The sequence below is a fragment of the Schistocerca gregaria genome, chromosome 2 (genome assembly GCF_023897955.1).
Source record: "Schistocerca gregaria isolate iqSchGreg1 chromosome 2, iqSchGreg1.2, whole genome shotgun sequence".
NCBI lineage: Eukaryota > Metazoa > Arthropoda > Insecta > Orthoptera > Acrididae > Schistocerca > Schistocerca gregaria.
Genome location: NC_064921.1, coordinates 373,534,073 through 373,541,855, shown reverse-complemented (window position 1 = coordinate 373,541,855; position 7,783 = coordinate 373,534,073). Strand labels below are relative to the sequence as shown.

The 7,783-nt window shown below is 40.4% G+C and overlaps 1 protein-coding gene across 1 annotated transcript in view; it reads left to right on the top strand.

Moving 5' to 3' along the window:
- Positions 1 to 3,363: 3,363 nt before the first annotated feature.
- The window catches only part of LOC126319897 (SWI/SNF-related matrix-associated actin-dependent regulator of chromatin subfamily A-like protein 1), a 146,309-nt gene continuing 141,889 nt past the window's right edge, over positions 3,364 to 7,783 (top strand). Inside the window, exon 1 of the mRNA XM_049993604.1 lies at positions 3,364 to 3,686. The gene's annotated coding sequence lies outside the window, so the exon portion shown is untranslated. The remainder of the gene's footprint in view (positions 3,687 to 7,783) is intronic.

Sequence of the window (7,783 nt, the reverse complement as noted above, 5' to 3'; positions counted from 1 at the left end):
TCCCTCAAAGTTACCCATTCTTCTTCTACTGTATTTCTTTCCCCTGTTTCTGTCAATTGTTCCCTTATGCTCTCCCCTAAACTCTGTACAACTTCTGGTTTAGTCAGTTTATCCAGGTCCCATCTCCTTAAATTCCCACCTTTTGCAGTTTCTTCAGTTTTAATCTACAGTTCATAACCAATACATTGTGGTCAGAGTCCACATCTGCCCCTGGAAATGTCTTAAAATTTAAAACCTGGTTCCTAAATCTCTGTCTTACCATTATATAATCTATCTGATACCTTTTAGTATCTCCAGGGTTCTTCCATGTATACAATCTTCTTTCATGATTCTGAAACCAAATGTTAGCTATGATTAAGTTGTGCTCTGTGCAAAATTCTACAATGCGTCTTCCTCTTTCATTTCTTAGCCCCAATCCATATTCACCTACTACATTTCCTTCTCTCCCTTTTCCTACTACCGAATTCCAATCACCCACGACTATTAAATTTTCGTCTCCCTTCACTATCTGAATAATTTCTTTTATTTCATCATACATTTCTTCAATTTCTTCGTCATCTGCAGAGCTAGTTGGCATATAAACTTGTACTACTGTAGCAGGTGTGGGCTTCAGATCGATCTTGGCCACAATAATGCGTTCACTATGCTGTTTGTAGTAGCTTACCCGTATTCCTATTTTCCTATTCATTATTAAACCTACTCCTGCATTACCCCTACTTTTACCGAACTTCACTAATTCCCACTATATCTAACTTTAACCTATCCATTTCCCTTTTTAAATTTTCTAACCTACCTGCCCGATTAAGGGATCTGACATTCCACGCTCCGATCTGTAGAACGCCAGCTTTCTTTCTCCTGATAACAGCATTCTCTTGAGTAGTCCCCGCTCGGAGATCCGAATGGGGGACTATTTTACCTCTGGAATATTTTACCCAAGAGAACGCCATCATCTTTTAATCATACAGTAAAGCTGCATGCCCTCGGGAAAAATTACGGCCATAGTTTCCCCTTGCTTTCAGCCATTCACAGTACCAGCAAAGCAAGGCCGTTTTGGTTATCGTTACAAGGCCAGGTCGGTCAATCAACCAGACTGTTGCCCTTGCAACTACTGAAAAGGCTGCTGCCCCTCTTCAGGAACCACACGTTTGTCTGGCCTCTCAACAGATACTCCTCTGTTGTCGTTGTACCTACGGTACGGCTATCTGTACCGCTGAGGCACGCAAGCCTCCCCACAAACGACAAGGTCCATGGTTCATGCGGGGGGGGGGGGGGGGAGGGGGATTCAGTAAATAATGCCCTTGAATATCTGAAACTAGCCTTTACAAATAGCTTTAGGAACATGAATATGTCTCTCACATCACCAAAAGAAATAACTTCCATAATAAAATATTTAAAAACAACGCATTCTAGTAGTTATGATGAAATATCAACAAAGTTAATTAAGGCATGTTCTTGTGAGTTTAGTACAATTCTAAGTTACTTGTGTAACCAGTCAATTATAACTGGGACTTTCCTGACTGGCTGAAATATGCAGATGTTAAGCCTCTATTCAAGAAAGGGGACTACAGACCGATTTCACTTTTGCCAGCATTCTCAAAAATTTTAGAAAAAGTAATCTACAGGCAGCTTCTCAACCATATGACCACAAATAACATATTATTAAGAACACAGTTTGGATTTCTGAAGGGTTCTGGTAATGAAGAGGCTATTTATACCTACAGTGAAAATGTACATAATTCATTAAATAACAAGTTACAAGCAGCAGGTATTTTCTGTGATTTGTCAAAGGCATTCGATTGTGTAAACCACAACATCCTTTTAAATAAATTAGAATTCTATGGTGTCACAGGCAGTGCTGCAAAATGGTTCAAGTCATACCTCGCTAACAGGAAACAAAGCGTGTCAGTGCAAGGGACTAACGAATTAAGTCATCAGTCATCATCAGAATGGGAAGAAATTACATGTGGTGTCCCACAACGATCCATCTTAGGGCCATTGCTTTTTCTGGTCTACATTAATGACCTCTCATCAGTTACAGTGCCAGAAGCAGAGTTCGTTTAGTTTGCAGATGACACAAGTATTGCAATAAATAGTATGTCGAGTGTAGTTCTAGAAAGACCTGCTAATGATATTTTCATGGATATTAATAAATGGTTTAAAGCCAACTCACTGACATTAAACTTCGAAAAGACTCACTATATGCAATTCAGAACCTGTAAGAGCTTTCCACCCAGCATATGCATAAAGTACGAAGAAGAGCAGATAGAAGAGGTTGACAGTCTTAAATTCCTGGGATTACAACTTGATAATAAATTCAGTTGGGAGGAGCACATCACAGAACTGCAGAAAGGCCTTAACAAATCTGTATTTGCAATTCGAGTGTTAGCAGACATAGGCGACATAAAACTGAAAAAGCTTGCATAGTTTGCCTACTTTCATTCCATAATGTCATATGGTATAATGTTTTGGGGTAGCTCTTCAAGTCAACCACAACTTTTCAGAGTCCAAAAGCGTGTAATACGTATTATCTGTGGAGTAAACTCACGGACGTCTCGTAGAAACCTCTTCAAAGAACTGGGTATACTAACTACTGCCTCTCAGTATATTTACTCCTCCATGAAATTTGTCCTAAATAATATATCTCTTTTTTCCAACAAACAGCTCAGTTCATACTTACAATACCAGGAACAAAAATGATCTGCACAAGGACTTAAAAGCACTTACTTTAGTTCAAAAAGGGGTCCACTACTCAGGAACACTCATCTTCAATAATTTGCCAGCAAGCATAAAAAATTTAGTTACAAATAGAGTTCAGTTTAGAAGGAGCCTGAAAGACTTACTAGTAGTCAACTTCTTCTACTCCATTGACGAATTTTTTAATAGAAACAAATGATGTGTTGTATATATTTATACTATTAGTATTGTTATTTCAGCTTAAAAAAATAAAAAATACAAAATAAAAAAAAGGTGACATGTTCCACATCCACGAGGATCTCCTCAACACGGATCTATGGAATGGAAACTAATCTGATCTAATCTAAATCAAACAGGTATTGGTACAATTAATGAAAAACTATGCAGAAGCGACGCGAACAGTAAAATAAGTGAATCTAGAGCTTCAAATCGGTACATGGTTCTTCTACATGCATTCTCACACAAAAGAAAATTCCGAAATCGGCTTTTACATATAAATAAACGTACGTAGTGCACGGATTTTCTCTTGGGTGATACTGTGCATACTCCTGCACTTTCGTGCCGAAGAAGAACATTGTCTCTACAGGCAAGCACGGAGGGTTATGTACATGTTTTCAAGGATATTAGGAAGGTGGCCTGTGTTTGTGGCGGTTACTGCAATGACATGACGTATAGTATCGTTGACATTTTCTGCTAGTAATATTTAAATCTCTGGTGTGTTTAAATGCGTTGTTTTGTGTACGAATGTTTTGTGTAATGTGTACAATGTGTCAGATCAGTGGGACACATGTTTGGAAATCGTTATGAAGTGAATCGAAGTGTTAATGTTTTTTAACTTTCGGGTGGTGTCACAAGAAGTTTGTGCGTTAACAAGACCGTCTTCTAACGCAGCTTAAACATCAACACATTTATCAAAATGACTCTAACATGTCAACAACCATTTGAAAGTTGACAATGACTTAACATTTCAGAACAGTAATAATTTCTTGTAGGTAAGCTTGCAACTTTCATTACGCTTCTGATAAGCGATTGTGAACTAAATCATCGTTTAGTTCAATCCTGATTACGTTTGCCGAAGTAAAGTTATTACTGTGCGAGGCAGCGCATTTATTAAGTCATCGGATATTGGTTCGGGAACCGGTTTTCAAATTCCCGTCCGCCCACCACTATATTTTTTTAAGTTCCTTCGAGTAAATTAAGGCGAACGCGGGGATGGTTCATTTGTAAAGGTAACAGTCATTTCCCGCCCCATTTCTTATGACATTCCAGCTAGAATTGCGTTTCTAATGCTCTCGTCGTGGACGGGAAAGCTTACTTACAAAAAATTAAGAATCCGTTTTAGTGAAGAAAATACTATAGCATCCTACATATTGCTCCCACTGGGATGCCAAATACAGGCTTAGATTAATTACTGCGCGTATTGTTATACAGTGTATATAAACAGCTTTCTGTCCTTGTGCACATCTAAATTGTGTAGTTGTCTTTTAACAGAACAAGTCAAGATCGAAGAAACCATGAGTATAGGAGCTTGTTTACAATGTAGCTTTTGAAATTTGCTGTGTCAGCTAAACATTCTACTGAGTTTTACAGTTACCCGTGATTTTGTATTGGACAATATAGCTCGGGAGATGTAGTGATGTAAATTGCGTTTAAGAAGTCTAGAAAATCATGTATCGCGACAGTTATTAATAGCTGGTATCGCCCACTTCATAATGTCTAACTTGATCAGCCATATTACAGCAACAAAGTACAGTTACTAGGTTGTGATTCGAGAAGCTGACATTTCTGTGGATTGCTGATTCACCTGAGTCCCTTCCATAGGTTGGGGTGTATCTGCACTGGTATAACATACCTCTTCCAAGTGTCCCTTTTGTCACACCTGAGGCACATCACTCGCTGCTGTAGGCATGTGCTGTGTGTGTGGCGAAGGAAACTCTTTACAGTCAGGCAATGACACTGCTCCTGATGACGCAACATGTCGTATGAAGTGTGTTTGCCTATGACATTACAGAGTGGGCAGGGGTCCTGCTGAAGCTGGCATTATGTCCTGCGTAATGAGTCCAGGACTGTCACAATATCTTCCTCCATCAGAAATGAGCTCTGGGTTATGTGGGCAGTTTTGTGGACTTGAGCTAATTGCATGATTTCCAACAGAAACAGATCTGATTTCATCTGTATGTGGTTCCTTACTTTAGAGCCGGGGTGTAAACCACACTGTAACGTCCCTGATTAGAGTGTCCACATAGTCCTGTCCACATCGCTGTAAGCCCAGTTCACATGTGATTGATTACGACCCATTTTTCGCTGCCATGTTTCTGACTTGGCTGCAACAATTTGTTTCTTGTCCTTGTCTTGTGCCTTAATCCCACATCTGCATGAGATTGGCATAGTTATGAATGGATTTGCCTTGATTAATTGTGAAGGATGTCTAGATGCTCTTCCTGTCGCCATCCCCTTACCCTTGGGACAAAATGTGTGTATCCCAACTGTCTGCACAGCGTGAGTTGTAAAAGTTTGTGAAAGATTTTGAAATGTTTACAAAGCATGTAACTGAAGTATGACTTGAGCACCAGCCCAGTATTCATGTTGGCAGATGTGGGAAACCACCTAAAAGCCACTTCCAGGGATTCTGTGACATTGATCCTCGTCATTAGTAATTGGCAGGGCGGATTCATACCATGGACAGTGCACGTCCCTGTCCCAGAAACAGTGCTTTAACATGCCTGGTTATCTAGCAAGTGGGTGCAATAATTTGTTTCTCTATTGAAAAATGTTATTGCAATAAAGAAAGCACTGTAGAAAACTGAAGTTCTGCCAAGGTCATTAATGGCTCTGGTTTTTGTATTAGCTAATACAATTGAGGATTTCATCGCAAGAATATGACTTTTCTTCTTTCAGTATCAGAAATCGCAGAAATTTAACAGGCTGTAAAAATATAGCTACTGCAATTATTGGCGGTAAGCATCCCATTCTCCATGTTGTTCATTAAAACCCGTAGTTGAAAAGCCATAAACAGGGGTAGTGCGAGAAATGTATCTGCAACATTAGCAAATGCTTGCAATGCCTGTAGTATAGGTATTGCTAGCTCTTGATAACTCTGTGATTTGTGGTAGGTGTTATTGTAAATTTTTCATGGTTGAAAGCCTGTACCCTTGCCTAATTGCAAAACTGTTTGAAGTCCTGTTTGCACAAGTCACAGGTCTCAAGTCATTGCCATGCTGAAACAATGGAGTTTATTCACAATATTATATACCAGAGCTCCATTAGTTACAAATAGAATCCACCATAATAACACCATAGATGGTACGATAACACTTGTGACAGTTGCTGGAAGAGTTGCCTCTATATCTTGATATCTGCATCAGATCTTCAGCTACCAATAAAATAGTTTGTCTAAGGAAATGTCAAAGTGGTGACTAACTACAGATCCATGGACAGGCAGCATTTCTAGAAATGGGAAATGTAAAGACAGTGTTAAAAGAAAATCAACTTGTGATTAATTTCAGTAGGTAAATATTTGTGGGGACTAGAGGGTAATATACTGTGCTGTTTGTTACAGTCCACCTCAGCACAGTTTTTTTTTAATTTTAAATTTTTTTATTTCCTCTCAAATTGTGCCGAAGGTTTAAGGTAAAATTGTTTGTTTCCCAATGTGAGTAGGATGAAGTTATGAAGTTAACAGTGTAGAATATCAATAATTTGAGAGTGGACCAAGAGGTGACAGTTCTTCACTAAATTGTGGCTTGAGTGGTCACCTCTCATGGGGCACAGCCTTATCATAGGCACATCCAACACCAGGTGGGAGGGTTTGCCTACCTCAGTGACACTGAGGGCTGTGCCAGCAGTAACGTAGCTTCTGGCAAGCTGGACAATCTCAGCAGAGGAGCCTGACGAAGATTACCCCACAACTTACGGATGGTAGGGTTATGTTTTCAACCCTGGGTTTCCCTGAGCTGGGGAATAGCCAGTGCCACCAGATCTCGTGTTGTGGAAACATATGTCACCTTAAATCTAAACTTTGATGGAGACTGTGATAGATTTTCCCACAAGTTGTTGAAGATTTTTTAAAGTGTCGGTTGGTTAGTGTTTCTTCCCTCTGCGTGTACTTCAGGGACCATTGTTAGAAGCAGCGGTGGAATGTTGTGTGTTTCAGAGAATGGAGGCCTTCCCTTCACAACCTGGACTGGAAGGAAGATACACATCTCTGTACAAGAAAAACCTCAGTCTTATGGTGTGCTGCATGTTGATGGGGTGAATGGCTGTTGAGGTAAATCAATAGGTCAACCTCTGAGGCACCTGCAAACCCCCTCCCCCCTTCCCCCTACTTCACCACTTGTGTAAGGCTTTGTAAGGCACACAGGGCCCTACCTGGGTCAACGTTTGTTTCCCTAGTGGCTCTTGGGATCCCTGTGGAATGACATTAATTCACATCTGCTCCTGATGGGATGGGTGTAGCATCAGGTAGTACATACACAAAAAGATCTCGGTTGGTCAGTCCACTCAAGAAGAAGTCTCTTAATTATAGCAACAGGTACTAACCTATAATAGCACTTTCATGAAAAACAAAAGAGGAGAGGGAACCTATGGGAACCCAATCTAGCAACCACCTCAGATGGCAGCGTGCACCTTGATAGATTGAAGAATGTTGCTCGGAAAGCAGAGCCCGATACACAGCTTTGTGGCAATTCAAACACCATCCAACTACAGAACACTTTTGTGCCTTCATGTTTTCAAGAGCACAAACGAGGCAAGTGATAAAAGAATATAAGAGGAACTCCTGCAAGGAATCTGTAGCTTCCAGTTATTGGTCCACTTTCACTCCATGTGTTTGGGACACAATAAGGTAGATTTCAGGAAGTGCACTACACCTCGCCTTATGGCCTTGTTGAGAAATGGGGTCTTGGTGGACACGCCTAACGACATGGCTCAGATTTTTGCTGTCACTGCGTCACCCACACGAGCTCCTGACTTTCAGATGTTCCATAGGACTGTGGAGATGACAAGGCCGTGCTTCTTTTTGTATAATGGGAAGCTTTACAATTTTCTATTCTCTGTGTGGGAATGGGAGTCAGCTTGTCTGCGGCCAGAC